This window comes from Salarias fasciatus, chromosome 4, assembly GCF_902148845.1.
Source record: "Salarias fasciatus chromosome 4, fSalaFa1.1, whole genome shotgun sequence".
NCBI lineage: Eukaryota > Metazoa > Chordata > Actinopteri > Blenniiformes > Blenniidae > Salarias > Salarias fasciatus.
The window spans coordinates 1,612,840-1,636,617 of NC_043748.1; the positions used below are offsets into that span (position 1 = coordinate 1,612,840).

The following is a 23,778-nucleotide window of genomic DNA, read 5'->3' on the forward strand; positions in this document are numbered from 1 at the left end:
GGCTTCTTTCCTTCGTCACATCTCCAGTCCTCATCGCGCCGTTTCCTCTCACCTCCATTTATCAGCGCAGCCTCTTCCACGCTGCCCACCAACACATCCGGTGATAGATGACACTGCCCACGATGCATCACTCTGCATGAATCACCGCCGCCGGACCACTGAATGGGATTCCTGCCACTGCTGGAGGTGAGCGATGTGCAGAAAATCTGTTATCTCTGTGGATGTAATTTTATATTGCAGCGGCGCAATATATCTTGATGTGGCGGTGGGAAATACGACAATAATATACCGGGAAGTAATACAGATTTGTCACCCTTGTACTTTTCTTCTATTATTTTTAAGCGAGTTAGTGGCGCCACGGATGTTTTAGAGCAGTGGCTTGAAGAAAGAGGAGTGGGTCTTCCACCGGGGGGAGCTAGAGAGCTGCAGAGGCCATACAGCAGCAGGGAAGAAGTCAGGGTCAGGGGGTCAGGAGGAAGCCTTTTCAATGATTATCCCTTATTTTTATATGCTGAGATAAAATGATTTAAAGGAAGTGTTGGTTTAATGAAAACACTTTTTTTTTTTTTTTTACCTCTTTAGATTGTCAGTGGTATTTCATGTTTTTCTGTGTCTTTTGTCCTCCTTTCTACTTCACATGCACAGATTTAGATAAAGCACTTCATTTCTTTATGTAGGTCTCTGCAAAAATGGAGATAAAAGGCATTTTGTTTAGTCTTGTTCTTACTTGTTGCAGTTTTGGGGAAACCACTCCAGCCAATTATCACGGTATATTAATTAAACCTTTTGCAAAGAGATAAAATTGCAACAAATTAAAGCAACTTAGCTGAAATACAAATTCTCACTGCATTTCTCCAGCCAATGAGAAAATGTTCATATTTGTCGAGCTTGAAACGTGGTTGAAATTGTCATATTGTGACTGATTGTAAATCCTTTCATTTATTAGGAGACAAATGAGTCTGCAAAATTTGTAAAACGGTTTCTCTACTTTTAGGAAAACAAGTGAGCTGAAACAATTTGGACTTGTTGCAACATTGCAGAATTTGTTTTTTTCCCTGCAAATGCATGTGAAAGATTTCATGAAAATGCTGCAAATAACAGAAAACTGAGCTCAAACTGGTTCATATCTCAAATCAGACCGCAAGATCCTGGATGAACAAACCAGTAACCTCTGGTGAATGTGTCTGTGGTAGGGAAAACACTACTGACAGTATGGTGGAGCTTCATCTACGAATAAGATATGAATGATTAAAGATTAAATATAAATAAGAGCAATCATCATGTGTTATGGAGGAGCAGGAGCACAGAGAAGCTGAGACAGTGCTTGGTGTTTGAACTGTAAAGCCGTTTATCAAGCCGATCCGAACCCCGGTGTGTTCGTCTCACAAATCAACTCCAACAAGTTAAGTTGGCGCAGCAGAAAAAGTCAAATAGTTCATTAAATCAGCCACGTTCCCTTCAACAGTGCCGCTTAAATAACCTCCACAGTGCTGAGAAAAAGACTGGTAGACACAAACCTGAAGTAGAAACATGCATTTTAGCAGCGTCGGCCAAATGTTCAGAAGACTAGAAATGCTTCACGAGCCTCACTGTCGAAATGATGTTTAATATAACCTTTAATCAATAAATCAGACTCCTCCAAAGATGCATTGCTTCAGTGTCTGTCCCTCTTACACTAATTTCATTAAAATATGACTTCTTCATGATTTCATCTGATTTCAGCACATTAGCACTAATGTTCTTCGGCAGAGACGATGCTTTTTATCATGTTTGGAATAATTTACGCAGCCGACTCATTTCGGCTTCAGTCTGCAGAGATCTTTTTTGTGCTGTATCTTAAAGTTAGACTTTGTGACAGATCATTTCCACATTCAGCGTTTGTGTTTGATAAATGTGTAAAACTGTTTTGCAGAGACGAACAAGGAGCCATAAAGTGGGACTCCTCCTCACAGGTGATCAAAACCAGACGTCGCCCGACAAATCCGCGTCGTTCAATAAATCTCACTGGTCTCATGTTTTACATAATCTCCTCCTCGCCGACGGCCTGAAGCGGGGATGAACGTTCCACTCCACCACCTGACTTCCGTCTGCTGGATTCGAAGCCACCTGAACAGATTTGCTCAGTAAACACGCATTTGTTGTCTCCGATTATCCTGACGTCTGCATGCTTGTTCTCCCTGAATCCGGCCCGGTCTGCTGTGTGCTTTCTGTAAAACCAGAATCCCATCTCTCATTACCACAGGTTGACACTTTATGTTTTATTCATCTTGTCTCCCAGTAAGTAATAATGCCGCCCAGGCCCTCAGCTAATCACGCTCCCGGTGGGAAGAGTCTTTTCCGTCATTAGCTTCACCTGTGGCTTGGCGCCGCTCGCCTCCAGATGCTAATACGGCAGTGATGAGGTTAGATACACAACAGGCCGGCCCACGTCTGAAGGACGAGACCTAATCACCCAAACGCCTCTGTCATCTCCTCCCGGCTCCCGCCGGAGGCGACGAGGCGTCAGGAGGCTCTAATTGCCAATCAGGGGACGAGTGGAGCGCCGCGGCGAGGCTCCGCCGACTGGAACGCAAAGCATGCTGGGACGTGGCTCGGGCCGGATTCGGCTGAGGGGAACGGCGGGTTTCCTTCTCCGTGTTTCGCTGTGGGAAGCCGTAACGTGTCGCTTTGAAGCTCGCCGTCCAGTCCTAAACCGAAGCACGTAGGTTCTCCTCTTTAGCGCCGCGTTACGTTTGATGTCTCTCCGTGTTTCAGACCCCAGACTGTCGGGTAATGTGACGCAACTCTCAACCAACAGAACGTCACATTCACAAGATTTATGGTTATACGCAAGAGTGTTTCATCATTAAAGGGAATTATAGAGAAGAGCTCAGAAAAGAAAGGCTGTGTGTCTTCTTAACAGTTTGAGTTATCTGTTTTATGTTCCTAACTGTTGTATTAGAATTTGATGGCTTTAAAGCTGCAATCTAGAGATGTAGAGAGACTCTGTAGAGAGACTGGAAATGTAAAAACCTGGAAAAGTGCAAAATAAAACCCAGGAATTCAATGGAATCAATGCAATGTAAAAAAATATGGTAAGGTTATACACACACAATAAATATCATAGTTAAGGTTAAAAAGCATGCCATCCATCCATGTTTTGTAAAACTTTTTTTCTAGTTTTTTTTAGCTTCAGAGAGCCATGAATGATTCTAATCATTTCCATTAATACTATGATGAACTGATGATGGTCTGTAAGACCTTTTCTGTGTCCAGTTTGCACATTTTATTTGTGAATGCTTCCTTCCTTTCAATCCAAAGACATACAGTAAGTGGAAACTTTAACAGTGACTCCTGAGTATTTGTGTGTGTATACATGTGTGGATACACGCTTTATATGGTTCAGCTTTTCCCTTTGAATTTGCCTTTAGTTCGACTGTTATACCTCCAGGAACAACATATGTAATTGAAATGAATCATCCATAAAATCAAGAGTTGTGGGGTAAAACATTTAATATGGCTTTGAAATATGTCGTTTTTTGTCATTTATACTAATAATAAATGTCATGAAATGCCCATGCATGGTGAAATATTGTTATTATGCTTCCATCATTGTTACCTAAATTGGAAATCCACTCAGGTTCCAGCAGAGACCACACTCAGGTATGGTGTGTTCAGTCAGCTGAATAATGCTTGTATGTTTATCGTAATTAACGTGATTCACCAGTGTGTGTTTCAGCTCCATATGCCCATGGATGTTTTTCTATAACACTTATTACTTTTCATTAGCAACAGCCCGTCCTCACAAGCTTCGCTATAAATAAATCGATGAATTAAAAACTCATTACAGTTGTCATGACAACGCTGTCCTTGAAATGTAAACATTGAAATTTCACTGTTTTGTGGCAACAACCACTTAGTTTGAAGACATCTGGTCTGGAGGCCAATTTTTTTATTTTTCATAACTACAAGCTAATTGTCTCATTAATTCAGAAAAACAAAGCCCCGTTGCTTTTTTATAGTTTTTTTCCCCTGTAATTACGAGATAATTATCACCTTAATACGGAAGTGTTTAGTTTTTCTTGTGAATGTAATGCACTTCTGAACAAAGCATGTAAAAATCATACAGTCTGAAGAGAAATTTGACATTTTAGGATAATCTTTTGAAATATTTATATGAGTTCTATGATTGAATTTGTGTATTTCTGGTTAAACAGTGAGGAAACGAGAGGCAGCTCAGAGCTCTGCTTCACTTCAGACTACAGCATCACTTTCAAACTGGGTATTCTGTACACTGCAAAGCCACAGAATGTGACTTCACACCATCACCACAGCTCAGTAAATTCTATATTTAATGACCAAATTAAAAATACAAAACACAAGTTTATGTATAAGTAGAACAAGTACAGAGGAATTAGTTTTAAAAGGGTCTGGGAGCATAAAAAATACTCTGTGGTATTTTAGCTCTTCAGTCCGATTTGTCACCAATAATGAGAACTAGGAAGGTAAAGAAACACACTGATGAAGCTCCTTTTTCTTCTTTAGGCTGAATCACACTGAGGAACGACTTCTGAAACAACTTTTCCAGGACTTACTGAAGGCTGCAGATGTGTTTTACAGTTTCTAATTATCATGCAGAGACAAACAGAGATACGTACGAACTTCAGACGGCCTCCCAAACAAACTAATGAGCACCGAGTCCAGCCATGTGTTATTTAACGGACTGTGTTCCTGACTTGTAATGAGGGACGGCGAAAAGTTTGATATCCTTTGTTTCCTCACATTATTAGCTCAACAAATAAAATTCAACCCAGGTCAGTAATCTGAGATTAATGTGATTCATAAAGTCTGTGTCTGCTGACTCCTGGTAAAGACATGGGAAGATTTAAAAAACCAAGGAGATTAAAAAGATTCACGCCAGCCAGACGTTCTCCTTTAATCACGCCGTGTTCTCTTCCTGTTACTCTCAGTCAGGCTGATTTCACTCAGGGATTAACATCCAGGTCTGGTGGTGGCGAGTGGGTTGAAAGAGACCGTGAAGCAACTTCCACGCTGATGGTTAACAGCGTCTCATCTTATTGGGCACCAGGATTATGGGAATTATGGGTATCCACGCACCGCCTGTAAAATCCTATTAAGTCCTCATTATCTATTCTATTAGGCAGAGAGATGCACAAAGAGCTTTTCTCTATTTTGCCTTTTACCCTAATGTAATCATAATTAATACGCACAAACTCATGCCCACTTTTTATTAGGGTGTTTTTAGCTCATTTTAAAGGCTAATCGTTCCATCATCAGCCACATCACTCCCTTAATGCTGCAGTTTGGTTAAGATTTCACTGTCTATCTAGATGAATTCTGTTGTGATTGATGCTGTTTGCAAGCAATTACTTGATGCTGCCTTTTCAGTCAACTGTATGAATGAATGTCCTTATTTAAATGTTCATGCAATAGATTCCACTTTTGGTTTGTGTGCAATTTGTTATTAATTATCTTACAGCCATGAGTGGCACACACGAGGCATAATATTAATCAATTAAAAATAGTTTATTGCTGCTGCTTTAATCTCCATCCAAATGACATTTTCAAGTGAAAATCCAAAACTTTTGTTGGATTTTGGGATGTATTTACATGAAAACGCAGCTTTCTGGAAACGTCTCCGTATAGACGGAAGAAACGCTGCTCCCATGTTTACAAACCAAGGCCGTAGTAAATAGCTTCTCTGCACATGTGCGAGTAGATGAACAATAATAACAACTTAACAACAGCACCCACTAGTGGCCTGGCATGCCCACTGCATTGTTTCTGATGATGCTGTTTTCAAATTGTTAAATGCAAATGTGAAACTTTTCTGAAACAAGAATACAAAATTGAAGTTTTCACTTGAAACGTTGCATAAAAGGTACCTTAGTATGCACTGAAGTAACTACAGCACTGAACCCCCTCACACTAAATGCCTAGTAGAAACAAATTTAAATACATATCAGTTTAATATGGCAAATAAAATATATTCATGGTAGAATAAAAAGAGGAAATGTGGAAGATACTCTGCTGCAATGTCAAAGAAGTGAGGAAAAAATAACAGAAACAAGACCAAGATCAAGGAATGGGCACCAAAGAAAATAAAGTCTCATGTAAAGTCCACAAATAAAAGTCTAGGAAGGCCAGCTGAAGATATGCCTCTCATCACAGTAATGGCAGCATCTCGCATGGGAAGCAGGTACAATCACTGTTGCATTGTCATAAATTCAGAAGATATTTTGCATAATCTGAAACACATGTTTGATATTCTTGGCAAAAAAACTGAATCAACAATGTTGTTTTGTTTTTCTATCAGACTTCGGTGATTGCTGTTAGTCGACCAGACACCACATGAGCATCTTCACACACCAAAATCTGATTGAGCCCTAAGAGTACTGAAAACGTTAGTTACACACAGGGAAGCACAACCCTGGAACTATGAACGACAACCTGAACCTGACAAGACAAACCTGGCTTTCTTCTCTGCTCTTCCACCGGTTCTGAATCTTCTGTCCAGTTTTATAAACGTCCTTATTATGGGCTCCAGGTTGGTGTTCAAGGTTACTTTCCATCCTGCAGTTTTGTCAATAATTAAGCGGCGACATGACAATCAGCAGCCACGTTTAGACGCGATCCAGTATAACAAAGCTTTGGTGCTTCACACTTCAAAAGCTTTCGCAGACTGGCTGTCACTGCGCTGACAGCCGGCAGCTGAGAGCCTCTTCAACCCGCGTGGCAGAACTCACAACAACCCAGCAGCGCTGGAAATTACACACAAAACCTCTGCAGAGACTCCAGGAATTCATGTATGCCTTATTTTTTTTTCTTTCCTTCTTTCCTTTGTGCAGTTTTTAACCATGAATTATAAGGACGCAAGAAGGCGAGGCGCCGACGCCGACGCCAACGCTCTGAAGGCTCACTGCCGCGACATCAATACATCAAACCTGCGTCGCTTCAAGGAGCCGTGAATTAGGAGGCCGGGGTCAGTCTCCCGCCGGTAATTAAAGCCTATAACATAATGCTCTGGCACACTCTGGTGTAATCGAGTTAATTGCTGGTGGTAGCTTGACTGTTCGCATGCCTCCCACTCACACGGAGGGGTGAGGAGGTCAAACACACCTACATGGAGCCCCCCCCCCCACCGTCCGCAGCCCGCTGCTTAGACTGCAGAGGACGTCTCCCGGGATGAATTTATCGAGTAGCTTTTAGTTTGGAATGAAAGCGGCTTTGAAGGTGAGAATAAACCATCCAGACTCACATTAATCACGCAGGCTACAGAGTAACGTATAATTAAGGATGAAATGGGATTGACTGAGCAGCATTAACCTGTAAAGTCTTGTCCAGACAGCAGCTAAGACGCATTGAGCAGCGGTTTAATATTTTGGCAATTAAGATCAGCAACAGTCAGGATGGCGTTAGGATGGCTAAAAAAAGTTCTTTTACTTTCCCTTCTTTTGTCTTCAGCCATTTTTTTCCCCCTCTCCTCTTCTTACTTTGGACTCCCAGAGCTCCAGGATTAGATTAGCCATCATTTATCGCGGGCCTGGGAGGCTGTGAAGAGCAGACTCTATCAGATGGAGAGATAATGGTGCTTTATGATAGATCCTGGCTAATGAAATGCCACTGACTGTAATGAGATCAGTGAAAAGTGAGCTTTTGACCCCCTTGAAAGGGCAGGCAGCATATTGAGAATATCCACCGAGGACGTTCTTGACGTCTTGTGATTTCTGCCCTCTTGCCCCCCCTCCTCTGCCCACGTGGGTCACACGTCTCCTGAATTCATGACAGTGAGAGATTTTTAGGCGTGAGAAGAAAAAAAATGCACATCACAATGATTTTTTTTTTCCTCCAACGCTCTGCAGCTGAAACACAACAACAGGAAACAAGCATGCGAAAAGAAGGGAGAGAGAAAAGAACAAATAGTGGAAATGCCAAAATGCTAATGCCAACATTTACCAGAGGCAGCGAGGTGGGGCTGTTCAAACAGGGGGAGGTGTGTAAGGTCAAGAAGAGGATTACTCATTCACGCTGTGCCTCGGAGCTCTGCACATCTGTGTACAGTGGAAAAACACAATATCCCTCCTGACAGGGGCGGGAAACGCTGAGCTTGTTAGAACCACTAACAAGGACAGCAGCACTTTTATTATATAACAATAACTTTAATTCAACTCAGAGGTTTCGCAGTCGGTGCATTTTTGCATTTTTTTCAATCTGAGAAGTTCCCTTGCTGGTTTTCGAGAGGGGAACATTTCCAACCTTTCTGTCAAGCAGTTTCCATTTCCCTGAATGTCCACCCTCTGAAGCCGGCCGTCCTTTCCCCTCCAGCGCCGTGTTCAGCAGGCCGTCCTCTCCTCCTCTCCACCGCGGCGCTGAGGGAGCTGCGTGACAGCAGAAGTCATCAGAGAGCTGTCATCTCCCTCCTTTCATCATCCGGCCGGGCGGCGCCGCGTCTCGGCGCCCGTGCGGAAGGGGGTCAGGGGTTGAGCGGCGCCATCTCTGGCTGCAGGAGGATTCGGCAGGGGGGCTTCTACCTGACTGACAGGTTTTCATTTACACCTCCTCTCCTCTCCACGCTGTCACTCCCGCGCTAACTTCCCCTTGAAATTATGTGTTTTCCATCTCTGGAGACACTTTACAAAGAATAAATAGGTCTCATTTCCCACCTCATACATTTTGTTTATTGAAGTGCCGAGACGGTATTTTTCATACTTGGCCCGTGGCTTTTTAATTCCAACCCTCTTTCTGCGCTTCCCTTGCGGCGGAATAATGATGTTCTAAGATTCACCTGGCTGAGACGAGGCAACCCCGCTATTGTTCCTTAATGAGATTAAGCCAGTAACCACACACGCAGAGAATTAATTCAAAACATCTTTTCAGCTTTGAAAGCCGGTCTTCTCTGTGACGGGCAGCTCGCCTGCTGGCAGCCGGAGAAAAGAGCAAAATGCCCTCAATCGTCTCTCACCTCCTTTTCTAATAATATTTCTATTATTGTCAAGAAGTCATTTCCTGGGCTAATCTCCTTTTGAAAGGGATAGAGGGACGGCACGGGGAGTAATGTACTTTCTTAGAGTTTGCTTTAATTGAAGAGTCATGGCAGGATTAAATTTTATTTGGTCCAGGGGAGCAGCCGGTCCTGCTGAGGCTACAAAGGAAATTGATTTTGTGCCCCACATCCTCGCTCCCGGAGCTCCTGGCCGGCGTGCCGAACGGCGTGGCGCGGCGCCACGTCGGGGCGAGGAACCGCTTCGCCGAGGAGCGGCGGGCGGACGCCAGACCTGGAAGCGGAACAAGGGAAAGCGGTTGACCTGTCCTCCTTCTCGATGGCCTTCCTGATTGTTCACGGCTTGTATGCTAATGCAGCATCTGCGAGGGTCGGCGCTCTCGAAGGGAATCGAATGTGATGCATAATTCATTCAGAGCACAATGAAATCACACGGACAGTTTAGGGTTTTCTTTAGATGATGAACACTGTCATGGATTCTTCTCAGGTTCATCCCACTGCCTGGTAAATTAGCAAAAAAAGCAAGGTCTGTGTGTGACCCTTTCTGTCAGTTTCATGTTATATCATGATTATACTCACGGGGCGTTTAAAGACCTCTGTCATAATCACCGTGCTTTACAGCTGAGCGCCAACGGAGTTCACACGGTTTTGAATTCTCAGTGCGCCCATCCTTTTCAGACCCGCTGATCCCGGGGGTAAGCTGACCCAGACGGACGCCTCCGGGGCAGCTGGCCTGCCGGTAATACCCCCCCCCCCCCCCCCCCCCCCCACCCCCCCAGCCGTCACCCGGGGCATCACCGACAGGCTAAAGAGCGCCAGGCTGACCTTTTTGCGTCTAATTAAAGATTTGTCGGTGCAGAACAACACTCTCGTTCGCGGCGTTGCGCGGTTGCATCTGCCCGTCCGTCTCCCGCCACCTCCTTCACGCCGCGTTTTCTACTTGACAAACGTGTGAAGTCCCAGCGTCCCGCTGAGTGCCGCGTGAGCCTCGCTGTCCGGGGAGGAACGTTAAGTGCACGGCACGCACATCCAACATGTCCTCCAACGCCAGGACAAGAGGAAAGCTACACACACACCCACACACACACACACACACACCCTGGCTCCCCGGGATCGCTGTGGGGATGCGCCGCTTGTCTTTCCACTTACTTTTCCTCACTTCACCGGGAGCTGTGAATTGGAAAGACGGGGTATTGCTCGCCAGAGGCCTCGGCGTCCGTGGAGACGCTTGTCTTTGGGAGTCATCTGGTGCGAAGCAGGCTCTCTCATTGTCACAAACACAGAAAGAACAGAGGTAGAAAAAGAAAGGAAGAGAGAGAAAATAACATGTTTTTATGGAGAAGATGTCAAACATTAAAGAAAACAAAGTCACATCAGCCCTGATTCAAACAGATTTACCTGGTCTCTTCAGCTTCCTGCAAAAGTGCTCTTTTCATTATAATCCAGTAATGAAAAAAACACTTTAAAGAGTCCATTAAACACTAAGTAAATTTGCTTTTCTTTTTCCCTTTAAGAGTATGACAATCTAATGTGGGGGCATATAGCAGTGACAAAGCTGGAAAAATACTCTCTTGAATTGGATTTATTTGCAGCCCCTCTCTCGTATCACATCTGTCCTCCAAGCCTCGAAAATGTCTCCTTCAGTAATAATTCTGTTGTACATCCTGTTTTCTGGCTTTTAGGGAGCAGAAAATTGCTTCTTTGTTATTATCCTTGTCATCTTATTAATAGAAATACTGGGACAATCCTGGTTTATGTGGTAAAAATAAAAAAGAACAGAAAATCTATGAAAAAAATGTCAAAAAAAGAACAACAAAGGGCTGAAATAATGGCACTGGAAAAGTAAGAAAATATAATAATTATGTCTGATAGTAAAAAAAAAGAATAAATAAATATTGTAAGCTATGCACATGATTGAATTGATTTCTTACATTTGATGAAAACGGCATCCTTCACAGTCATGAATTCACTGTAAACCTTGACAAGCTCACCAAACTCAAACCCTTTTGTGTAACAGATCACTCAAGAATTTTAAAATGATGTTATGAAAACTTTGAAAAGTTTACAAAACTAAAAAAAAAATTTGTAGTAATCTTTGAGTTATCTCAACTTCAAAATTCTTGTGTAATCTGTTACCCAAAACAATGGGATTTCAGTGAGCTTGTCAGGTTTTGCAGTGTAGAAAAACACTGTATGTAGATATATTCACGATATTCCACTGGAGGATACGGGGCACTAAAACAATTAGATTTCAAATGTGCACATTTGGCAAATCATTTGCAAATAATGAAATATGAGTCAAATTTGATGTACCTTTGATGAAACACCGACAATTCTTGCCGTAGGTCTTTTTCATGTAAACAAGGCTGGAGTCTGATCAGAGCTCCATCAGAGGTTCGATCAGTGATATCTATGGAGCATGGTTAACTTTAGCATGGTGAACTATGAACAGGAAGGGTTAAATGCAGAGAGAAAATCCCCCCCGAGGGGATCAATGAAGTGAGCTTTCTCTCTTCATAAGGTAAGAAATTACCAATGACTTGCAGCTGGAAGGGGAATCTTCGCTGTTCTACTGAAGACGCCTGCTGCAGCAGCAGCTCTATCAGCTACAGGAGTCTAACCAGGCCTCCACTTGCCCGGGTGACACAGAGAAAGGCTTCTGCTCCTTGGGGCCCAAAGGTGTTGCTCAGTTGGGCCCTTCAGAGTGTCTCTCCTGCTCCTGAGCGCCTCCTGCTTCATTTTGAGCCACAGCAGGAGGCGAACAGATGAGAGCGTTGACACACCTGCCATCAGTTTTTATTTCCAATATCAGATTCCTGAAACCAGTGGCTCCCAAACATTTTCAACCAGAAATTCTTAAAATTCTCATCTACACTTTACAAAGAATAAACAGGTCTGTATTGCAACATTTTATTTTTTTTTTTAAACTCTTTGGCTTTGTAGGTAACTTCTATTTAAACTGAACAGAATTTAATAATCAATTTTAGTAAATTATAAAATGAACTGGTGGAAATTATGACCTCCGTGTTGTTAGACCCAGTTATTTAACCGATTGCAAAGCCAACTATGACAAATCTGAAATATCAATCAATCAATCAATCAATTTATTTTTGTATAGCCCAGTATCACAACAACAGTTGCCTCAGAGGGCTTCAAGATGTTACATTGGTTGGTAAAAATAAAAACAGTGAATAAGCATAATGTTAATATGTCAAATTCACAGTAACGAGACAAAACGAAGCAACCACCGCCTTAGACCCTCACATCCGGCAAGAAAAAACTCCAAAAACCCAGTGGGAAAAGAAGAAATCTTGGGGAGAACCACAGTATGGAGGGATCCCTCTCCCAGGGACGGACAGCTTTGGCAACAGCTAGCATGAGACAACAAGAAGTAAAGCCTAGGACAATGTTGAGGACAGTCCGTTGGACGGTCCAGCACAAGAACCACGGATCCCAGAAGTAGAACCGAAGCCAGTCCACGGGCAGGACCGACAGGAGTGTCCTCCCGGTCCGGACGGAGCTTGTTCGTAGGCCCTCGTAATAGTGGAGTCAGCAACTGAAACTGGAGAAGACTCCCCCTCGAAGGGGGGGACAGCAGGTGAAAAGCAATGAACGGACTAAAGGGAATAACATTCAGACATTAGAGGACAGGGCTCAGTGCACCGTACTTCCCACAGCATTCTAGCTCCGAGGGCAGCTTTGTGGATAGTTTAGTATATATAAATAATCCACCAACAGCGAACAACCAGCTCTGATTTACAGACAACACATCTCCACTTATAGCATACAACATTAACCAGCCTAACTCTAATAACGCTCACCCCAATACACTGGAAACGAGGGGTTTGCTGTCAAAACAAAGGTCCAAGGGGGCATCATAAAATTTTAAAACCAAATTTTTCATGAATAAGAAACCTTGACAAGGTAGCCAGGAGGAGAGAAACAAACTAGATGATGAATAGAGGTTTTTGGGTTATTTTATACATGATTGAAGACACGGGTCACAACTGAGGCGTTAATGTAAGACATAGTAAGAAAGCTAACACAAGAGGAAGGATAAGTGCTTCTACGCTCCAGAGCAGGATGATCAGGCCTCGTAGCTGTGGTTAGAGGAGCAGAGGGAAGAAATCCACACGCGAGTTCATTTCAGTCAGAGTCTGTTGACAGAACTGACACTTTCAAACGGCTTCATTTCAAATGGCTGTTTTGTCCGAACCAAGACAGAACGGGGGAAAGAGGAAGCCGCCCGCCCCAAATGTCAACTGACCAGGCAGTTTCAGTGTTTCAGCTTGTGTGTGTGCATACGTGTGTGTGTGTGTGTGTGTGTGTGTGTGTGTGTGTGTGTGTGTGTGCGTGTGTGAAACAGCCTTATCATCTCATTTGCAGGCCGGTGCAAAGAGCTCTGGTCAGAGCTGTCTGATAGGGAAGCTATGTTGTGCTTTTGACAGCGGCGGTGTCACTTGTTGACTCAGAGGGAGGCAGATTGCTTTTAAGAGCGCTCACACATATTACTGAGCTGTCACCGTCCAGCACGTCGACAGCTGATCCCCGAGCGTGGGAGTGCCGTGCTCAAAGGAGCCGGGGCGCTAAGATACGAGTCGTCAGAGAGGTCAGGAGTGGACAGACTTTTCCACCATATGATGCCGCTGATCCCCGCGGCCGAGGAGGACAATGTGCCTCGACAGCTCCCGCTGAGAGCGTCCATCTGGACGGACAGATCATAATCTTACAAATCCCACACGGCGTGTCGGAGAAATCTCACAGTCAGGCAGTCAGTTCACCCCCAGAGTGCCCGGCTTTGCACCAGGCAGGGCCTACAGGTAGGCTGACATTTGCTGTTCGATTTGAACACACGGTGGGTCTTTCAGGCCCGTATGACGAGCGCATCCAGCACAAAGCTTTCCACAACTTCGAAATAATAAGTAGTATCTGTTATTGAGAATCTTATCCTAGTGGGTGGAAAAAAATGAGAAAGAAAATGTATTCCAGGTAGAAAATGTAATGCATTGATGGTGTTTGAAGTCGTTGACTGTGCGTTGCTATAGGAATGCGGACGAAGCGTTTCACTTAGAGTCTAATGGACGTTGTTTGCAGAAACGCTGCCGCATCAGCCTTAATTACCATGAATCACGTTGATGCAGCAGTGTGTGAAAGTGCCTTTTTAAAAACCTTTATTTAACCGGAATGCGCCCGATGGGACACTTCTGGGCTGTTTTCACTCCTGCCGTCCAGGAGAGGGTCCATCCAGTGGTCCGAGTGGCCCTCGAGGGGCCCCTCGGATCAAAACCTGGCGATTCAGCAGGAATCGTCTGCCGTCATATATCTGCATTTTGTTACATTCTGTTTTCCCTCATCTATTATTTTTGCGCTATCTGTTCAAGATGTATTATTTAAAGAGCTCCATTTGTTGGATGAATATGGATGAACTCTATTTGTTGCCTTCTGTCCTCAAGTCATGACTGATAATTATGTAAATGTAAAGTGTGGATTCGAAAAGCGAGGGCAATAATAACTATATCCTTTGTGTCATGGAGCATTTACATGCATTATAGTGAAATCTGATGAAGTAATCATATAGACATGAACACACTGACAGGAAGAATACGAAGCTGGTTATTTACAGTTACTGCTTCATGGATCAATGCATGCAAAGAGGACCTTCTTCATTACTTCATCCATTTTGCACTGCCGTAATAGATAATTAAAATTTCTACACTGCAAAGGCATCAAATGTGTTTTAAATGTTCATTGGTTTTAATAGAATAGAAATTTTTCATCGAGTTTGTTTTCATGGAGTGAACAAGGAGATTCCAGGAAGTGGGAATTAGCTCAATGTGTTTTTGGAAAAACGGGAGAGTTATCAGGAGCAGGTTTCAGTTAGATTTTTATGAAACTTGTTCCTAAAAAGTATAAACTACAGCCATCTCTGCTGTCACTTAAAAAAACAACAACATTTATTTGTGAGTATCAAGCTACACAGAAGCAAATTTATGAGAAAAACTGAATCTCCTGAGCCTCATTTCATCCCCTCTTGGCTGATGTGTTAGATATTGAGCTTATTTGTCTGTTTTCTGGATTCTGATGGCGACAATAACGAGGCTCTGCTGGAGGCGGCCATGTTGCTTGTTTGTTACTGCCGTGCGAACGCCATAAACAATGAAGAGGGACTTTCCAAACAAGTAACTCACTTCTCTCTGATGCAGAATTCAACTTGAGACGTGAGCTGTGGAAGCGTTAAAGAAGCACCTCGAGGTTTCTTATACGTAAAACAAAGCATAGAAACGTCTCAACTTGTTTGTCCTCTGATGACCTCTCGACCTTTCAAGGAAAATCATGTGACAATGAGCAAATACTATGGATGGATTGTCAGTAAATAGTGTAGTCTTACCTGTCACTGTTTCCATTGTATGTATGGGCAGGCACTGTGGAGGACCATCAATCAGTCCTGTTTGTATAAAAAAACATGCTGAATCTGTTTTTCACTGACTGAAATGTGTTTGGCAGCGGTCAGCAGGTGTGATTCTGCCTCTAATGAAAACAGTGCAGCTCGGTTCAGGAGGTTGAAGCCACTTATCCGTCGCAGACACTCCACAAACATACAAGCTCCATTACCGTGTCAGTCAACAGGGAAATACCGGGTTGCAGTGCTTCTTATTTCCACCCCGTCCGGTCATCTCGGCAGCAAATCGCTCAGCATCGCTTCTCCTTCCCTCGCCGGGCGGCGGGGTTCAGAAGGGTCGCGGCCTCTCTGTTATTATTGGCTGTCAGGTCAGACCCCGGCGCCTTGTGGCGGTCGGCGGCTGGACTCGCACACACTGCGTACCGGGTCGTCCGGAGGCTCCTGACAGGAAGAGCCGTGAGCGAAGGAGCGAGGGCATCACTTGACTCCTACACAGACGCGTCGAGGGCAACCGGCTACATTAACTCCGTCCATTAGCTTCCGTCTCCCGCAGACAGGAAGCGACTGATTGAAGCAGATGTGTGGGATTTATTCATATCCCTGCCTCTTCAGTCGCTTTGGTTGCCGGTTTCTTGTCAGGCGTCATTTAAAATGATGTCCCGGGAATTTGTGACGGACGGGGATGAGCTGGGAGTGTGTGTGTGTGTGTGGGTGTGTGTGTGTGCCTTCAATTAGCATTTGAATGTGGGTATGAGCGTCTCGATGTAACAATACAAAAACTAGCACTAGTATTTTTTTTTTGTTTTTTTTTTTTTGTTTTACACACTGAGCTAAAACAAAGCTTTTGAAACTGGCACACAACTTTGTTTTCACTCTCCTTCTGCTCAACTTATCAGCTGAATGCAAACTGCACGAACAAAGAGCCAGAGGACAATGAGAGAAGATTCTTCCAGACCAGTAAAAAGAGAGAAAAAACACAAAAAAAAGCCTTTCATTATACCTTCATCATGAAATTCACTTTGCTTTCAGTCGGAGTAAACAGACAGAAAAGCTGCCAGGCCGGTTATTTCCACAGTGCTCCTTGTTTCAGCTTTAGTCTGCTTATATTGAAACAAATCGCTATGAAACAGTCTGTTTACTCGGCTGGCAGAGGAGAAGAAAACACAAAATACAGTTAAGCAGAACTTCAGTTCTCAGAGCTGCAGGTTTGGAGAGTCGAAGAACGAAACATACGATGTGGTGGTGGTGGTGTGTGTGTGTGTGTGTGTGTGTGTGTGTGCATGATGGATGGGACGTTAGATTTGGTACAGAAGAGAAACGCGATGGGCCTAATTTACAAAGGCGAAGCGCGCTGAATTGCATGCTTGCACAAACACATCTCCCTTTACGTTCATGTGCATTTTACAAACGATCAACTAAGAATAACAAGAAAAGACGTCACACACAAACAGGAAGTTGGACATGTTGGTGCAGGAAGTTATCAAACACATAGTATCAGTGTGTTATTTTCCCGACAATCCTCTGTGCGTCGCATCAGTAAATCAGCTTCCTATTTGAGCCCGTTTTATTCCCACAAAGCTCTTATTTCCAGTAGACAGCTGATGCTTTTGATCAGATCTTATTTACTTCACAGCATCCACCGTGACAGCACTTTATTCAGCTCTGACTTTAAATCCTGTGATATTTGACTCTTCGGTCCACAGAGTCACGATGCGCTGTGACTCTGACAACAGCTCCAAGTCCCACGACGCAGTCTTTCATCTGTTTTGGGTTTCAGGGCTCACATTAGAATGCGATGTGTTTTCGGAGGCTGTATGGAGGCGTTAACCGGGATGCAACAGCTGCACATCACAGCAGACCGTGTTGTGAGTCAGGCCAGTTTTTGGGCAACAGGCCTCCGATTCCTGCGGTGAGAACAATGATTCAATCTTCACAGCTTTTCTCCAGGACTTGGAGGTAAATATTTGCTTCCTCTCAGACTGAATAACAGAGCGGAGCATCTTTTCTTTGAGAGGTCGACTGAAACGAGAGATAACCACAAAGTTAGCAGATTTGTTTCCCCGTTTTGAGATGAAACTGTGATAGAAATAAAGGGTTTCACCTGATTGCTGCAGTACAAGCTGAAGTCAGATGTCCTTTCGGTTTCCAGGCCAGAGCCCAGGGGTTTCTCTGAGTGATGGGTGGCCTTCACACACTGCCTGACTTCAGCTCGAGTGTGTGTGTGTGATGATGCTTCCCAGCTGCTCTGCTCCAGTTTGGGAACTGGAGATGTGAAAGACTTGAGCTTCTCCCGGGTGTACCCACACACACACACGCACACACTCACACACACTCACAACACGTATGTGTGATCACATCAGACCCGTCACCCCCGAGCATCGACCCAAATGCATGTTTGCATCAGTCGCTTCTGACTCCACTGAAGTTGTGTGAAATGAGCACGGCGTTCGAAAAGAGGTACAGTGTGATTTAAATTTAAACCTTCGGAGGGTTAAAGTGTGTCTAATCCTGATCAAACAACAGACGGAATAATCTAGTTTCTGTTTGCTGCACTTCCATAAAGCGGTACTTATACGACTACTACTGGGAGCCGATGTTTTCATGAATAAAGCATAGCGTGTCTTTACACCTTGGTGAAACAGAGCGAAGCATATTCTGATAAATATTTATCTTGTTGGTGCATCTGCCATGAGCCGCTTGACACTCATGCTTAGATGAGTTTGGTGTTTTTGACCTGCTGTGAATTTCCCACAGGCGACGTCGCTCTGCTTCGTGTGACGAGCTCCTTCCTCCTCCTCCCCGCCGCCGCTCCGTGCTCGCCTATCTTCACCAGACGAGCCAATGGATCGAGACCATAGCGTCGTCTGCGCGTGGAATTCACTCTTTTCTTCTCCTCAACTGTCTGCTGGAGCTTTTTGAACGTTGCCGGTCTGTAAAATAGATGTTGTAGCAGATGCTTCTCAGTGGAGTGAGGTTCATCTCTGTTAATCTCACCACTGGTGTTTGGATCTGACTGATTAGTTTCCGCATGCTGAGACTGCAGATGGTTGAAAATAAAAAGTGAAATGCAGCAAGTGAAATCCGTTAAAGTAAGGGTTCCCGTGTCAACAGTGCTCGTGGCGTGGCGATGGACGGTTTGGCACTCTTTAACTGCAGGTTCAGCTCTGGGCCAGGGGCTTCGTTAGAGGACTTCTCATGTTCTTCCTGCCCAAGAATAAGTTTCATCACTTTGTTTATGAACGTCTGACCAGAGTGAGAAGCAGCAAGGACCGAGTTTGCTTGATATTGTTCTGCTCCTCCTCCAAATAAGAGGAATCTTAGTGAAATAAGTTAAATATCAAGCCTTCAAACAGCAGAATGTGTGACACATTGTCTACACAACAGTGTTTTTGAATGCAAAATTTTTCAAATGATGTGTTTTCCCTTTTATCATTATTGATAAATGGTGCTTGAAATGCATTTTTCCAACATATGAACATGGAGATACGTGACTAAATTTTGTCCTTTTGATCAAAGGTTAGGAACCTGCAAACACCTCAAGCGTTTCCCACCGAAATGAGCAGCAGTAGAAACAGACAGCTGGGACAGGAGCGCAGTGGGCTCCGAGCTCACATGGGTGTCACATGGCCAAGAAAAGGAACTGATGGCTGCTATAAAACCCGGCTTTCTCCGGGTTCACCTTGCACTATAAAGTAAAAAGTTATTATAAAAACAGACATTACAGCTCCTTTAATGTTTCATCAGCACCGAAGTGCAGCACCAATCATGCTGCACTTTGGGCCGGCTGCCGAATGGCGTCTAATAAAATTTGATCACAGACAGGAAAACCTATTTATATTTTAAACGCCGCTCATCCTGCCTGGCTCGGAGATGTTTTGGTTTTCAGCTTATTTCCAGCCATCAGTGTGTCTCTTCACTACGGGGGGTTTATATGTGACCTGGAAACCAAACCCTGCCCTACCTTTTTATCGGCCTGAGTGTGTGTGTATGTGTGTGTGTGTGTGTGTGTGTGTGTGTGTGTGTGTGTGTGTGTGGAGATGGTTTAAGGTGAATAATCTCCAGCCCTATTGCCATTTGTTTTGTATACATGACATTATGTTTCAGAAATGAATTTGCTCACATGCTTCACAGTGCGAGGGAGATGGAGAAAGCAGAAAGCCCCACGGGGATCGTGCACGAGTCTCCTCCAGGCACAGTACGTTTCCAAATCAAATTATCTCCGATGATCTACTGTCAGGATGAAATGATAGAACAAGGGAGCGGAGACACGGCCAGGCTGCTGTGTCTGTGTGGGATAAATCAGCAGCAATGCAATTCAAGCTGTTTACATTAACAAACGCGCACATCTATCAGGAGCGAGAGCAATGAAATAAGTTCATAAATTCAAGTAAAGATGAAACATGAACACATCAAATTAAACTGTCAGTAGCGGTGAGGTGGTGAGACGGTGGTCGTCACTTTTTGGTCACTCGAATTGATTTCCTGTGGAATCAGATCGTCTCGTTTACACTGATGATAACTGACTGTGTTTATATGCACAAAGAAAATCAAATCAGTGGATCAATCCCATAATACTTTGCTCTTCGCAGATGCTATTCATCAATGCACTCGTTGTAAACAAGGTCGGTGAATGATCTTTACGATCACTATACACACTGGAATTAAGGCTCTTAAAGATTAACTCAGAAAAAAATAAACTGCAAGGAAGATCAAATGAAATTAATTTTGGAGCTGCAAGCTTTAAACAGCTTGAAGTTGAGAGAATATCTGTAGTAAAGATACTGTATGAATAATAGATGACTGTAACAGTCTCATGTCTGCCAGAGTGAAAGCATGCAGACATAATTCCGGTCGTCACATCAGGATGAGATCAGTCAGGTGAGGGATTGTCACCGGTGCAGCGAGTGTGTCATGCTCTCATGCAGCTCATGCTTGTCTTGTGTTGTGTTTATTTTTAAGAGATTCTCACTCGGAGTCGTGTTTCAGGCTCCTTGCTTTACCTTCCTCGTGTTTGATCGCTGTTCCTTGTCCTGATGTCTTTCACCTGTGCCTGATTGCGTGATTCTCGTCTCCTGTTGCCTTTAGTATATAAGGGATTTCATGATGAAGGAGATCTTCGTTTCTTGTCCTCGGTTTCCGTGCCCTGACACAGAAAAGTGCACACTCACATGCACACACACCAGAAAAAGACCAGATGAAGTCAAATGAAAGTGGATTTCATTGTTGTTACTGTGTGGAAGTGGAAGCGCTGAGGCTGATGCAGATATCCCTCAGGAGCTGTGAAGTGTGACCTTAAATTAGATTCCAGATGGAGACATTTTCTACTTCAACTCTTTCCAAAAGAAGTCATCAAAGGTGCCGTATTATTGCTCCAAGAAATGAGTTCACCAAAAGCCTTTAGAAAACAAAAACAAACTGTGGTAGGTCATGCTGTACAATGCGAGAAAATAAAAAACAAAACTGTGGGAACTGTTATGTTTGATCATAAGCAGCGCTCATATCCTCAGCAGCTCTGTTTCTAAAATCTATCTTGTAAAAACCAAGGTTATTTTAAACATTATTGTCATGGATTTAGACTGTAAGTCCTCTTCTCCTGTTCTGACGGATTCAAACCCTGGTTCAGGTAGGGAGCAGGGACTCAGATGAACGCCATCCACTACACCACCTCTTCACATTCATGCCTTTCTCAAAGTTTCCTCTTCCTCGTTGCCTCGTTACACAGTCTTAAGTTGCGAGAGGCGCCTCGGTGCTTCACATCCCCTCATTTGTATGTGTCAAACTTTAATGAATGCCGAGGTCATGAATGTTGCATGCCTGAGAGGGTTTGTACATGCACATGATTTATTATTTCTCAGCGGGGCTCATTGTTCCCCCCCCCCTTTGTTCTCGAGGGAAGCAGACCGTGCGCGACACTCCGGACCTTTAAAGCTAAGCAGTCTGCTGCGTCGGCGCTAAACGATGTTTGCGTGGAGCAGAAAGCAGAAGATGACAGTGTATCACATTAATTAGTCCTCGCACTGCTGTGTCCGGGCGGCTTCCACCTCCAAGGCGGTAAACAAGCGACGGCTGATACAGTCAGCACCGGGGGAAGGTGTCGGCGCGCGGCGCGCTAACTGTGTTTGACAGGGCTAAATGCAGGAGACCTGTGGTTTTTGCCTCGCTCCGCACAGGCCTGTCAGAATCACTCGGAGTCGGCTCCGGGTTTGCAGTGGAGGCGCCTTGTCAGCGACTCGAACGCTGCTCTTGGCTTCATTTCCCAGAGGAAGGACCCTGCCAAATCACATCTCTTGAAAAAAGAGAAATGCAAGTAAATGAATAGTTTGTTTGCTTTAATCAGACTGGTACCGTGAGCAGCAGCAGCGGCGGCGGCGCAGGGAGAGCTTGTTATCTGAGATGAAGCTTCTGATTAAAAAACTGCCTCAGAACGACTTGATGGAAACACTTTGCCTGGTGCATCATCGTCGTCATAAGAAATGGAAACTGATGCAAGTGAAATATCCAGTGCGGCAGTGTAATGTCAAGAAGTGACTTTTCACTGTATTCAGTTTCCTCTGCAGTTTTACACGTTAAAACAATGATTAAGTCATCGTCCTCATTTACGTTTCGGTGAAGGTTTTAAGTTAATTGATCAGAAAATGTCTGCAGCGTGACTTGGAAGCAAAGTCCCTTCCTCTCTTGGGAGTTTTCTCACGTCTCATCGGCGCTCGGTGTCGGGCGAAGGTATGAAGGTGAGCTGATGTGATGAGATGTGAGGAGAGCCGAGCGTCCCGCCTCGTCTTTAAAGCTGATGTAACCAGTGTTTCATTATTCACAGAGGATGTGTGGAAGGAGACGCTCGCGGTTCCACGTCCAGAGGAATCACCATCCGACTCTGCCGACACGCCTTTCTCTTTTCACTAATTGCTTGGTTTCTGTTTTGTTTTGTTTGTTTCTCCACATATGTTCAAAATTACCTTCATATTCAGAAAGAAAGGAGGCACAGCACCAAGATTTTAGCTGCTAAATAAGAGATTCTCGAAAAGTCATTAAAGAGAAATGGGATCAGGGATAAAATCAAAATCCTGACAATAAAATTAAAATGTTTTCCTTTTAATTCTACTGATCATTGCATGTGCTTTTCCTTAATTCTGATAACGCAACAGATGTGCTCATGCGTTAAATGTTCATTTTAAAATATGCATGAGGAACTTTGAAAATGTGAAGACATCTGAGGACCAAAACTTTGTGTTGAGAATAACAATATAAAGTAACACAGAGCAGGAACACCGTTACTTTTAGCATGAATGCTAAGTAGCTGATGACCATCATGCAGTTGCACTGCCACAAGTTATACATGACTTTTGTAATGCAAATAAATACATTTTTAAAAGGGGAAGTTCACTTTCTGAATGATACTGTATATTTTTACACTACATTTTTTTACGTTGCAAAAATCAGGGTTATGTATAATTTATCATTTAAACTTGACATGAACTTGACATGCTTTAAAACCTTAAACCTCTTTCCTTGATGTTTATTTTCACTCTTTCTGTTCTCTAAACCCAAACACACAAGCAGAAAGTCTCGTCTGAGTCTGGTTCTGCAGGTTTCTTCCTGTCTAAAGGGAGTTTTTCCTCTCTGCTGTGTCCTCATGCGGAATTATGTTTTTCTTTGTAACAGTACCTTGAGTTGCTGTATTTGGTTCTATGAATACAACTGAATTGAAATAAATGTGTTTTATAGATGCTGTGAATGAATGCTGTGAATAAACTTTGTGCGATGTTCAGAATCAGTCACCATCAGGTGGGTCTATTAACTCTGAGGGAGAGCTTCTTTTTCTGTGCCTTAAATTAAGTTTCATAAAAATGGAGATATCTAATTATTCCTTTTTTTTCCATCAGTACTCCTTCATTATGCTTTCCAAGACACTTTGTTTTTTCTGTAAATTTGGTGTAAATTGACCCCAATTTCTAACTGCGACAGATTTTGTTTTCACTTTTTCTTTTATTTTACAAAAGCAAAGAACTTTCTGAATCTCTGTTTCACCTCTTCTATCTGTACTGAAATCTCGGCCTGTGCTCAAAGAAGCATAGAAAACGTTGCAAACAAAACTCACCAGCAACAATTAACTTGGACAAATGTGAGCTGACAGCAGTCGTAGTTATTCATTATTAATTAGTTACCAGGAATTAGAGATTGTCAGCGTGGCAGAGGCAAAGATTAAACTTAATATACATAAATCCATTCTGACTACCCTGAAGCTTGAGGAGGTGCTGAAAGTGATCCGTCAATGCTTCAACAACTGCAAAAACTGGATGTTCTACTCATGTGTCACTATTATTTAAAAACTCATTATATTATATTTTTAGAATAACACAAATTTTATGCAAATTTTTCA

At 43.5% G+C, this 23,778-nt stretch overlaps 1 pseudogene; it reads right to left on the reverse strand.

Annotated features, from left to right (window-relative positions):
- LOC115386653 (ATP-sensitive inward rectifier potassium channel 15-like) overlaps nucleotides 1–23,778 on the reverse strand; it is a 76,362-nt pseudogene that overhangs the window by 40,254 nt on the left and 12,330 nt on the right.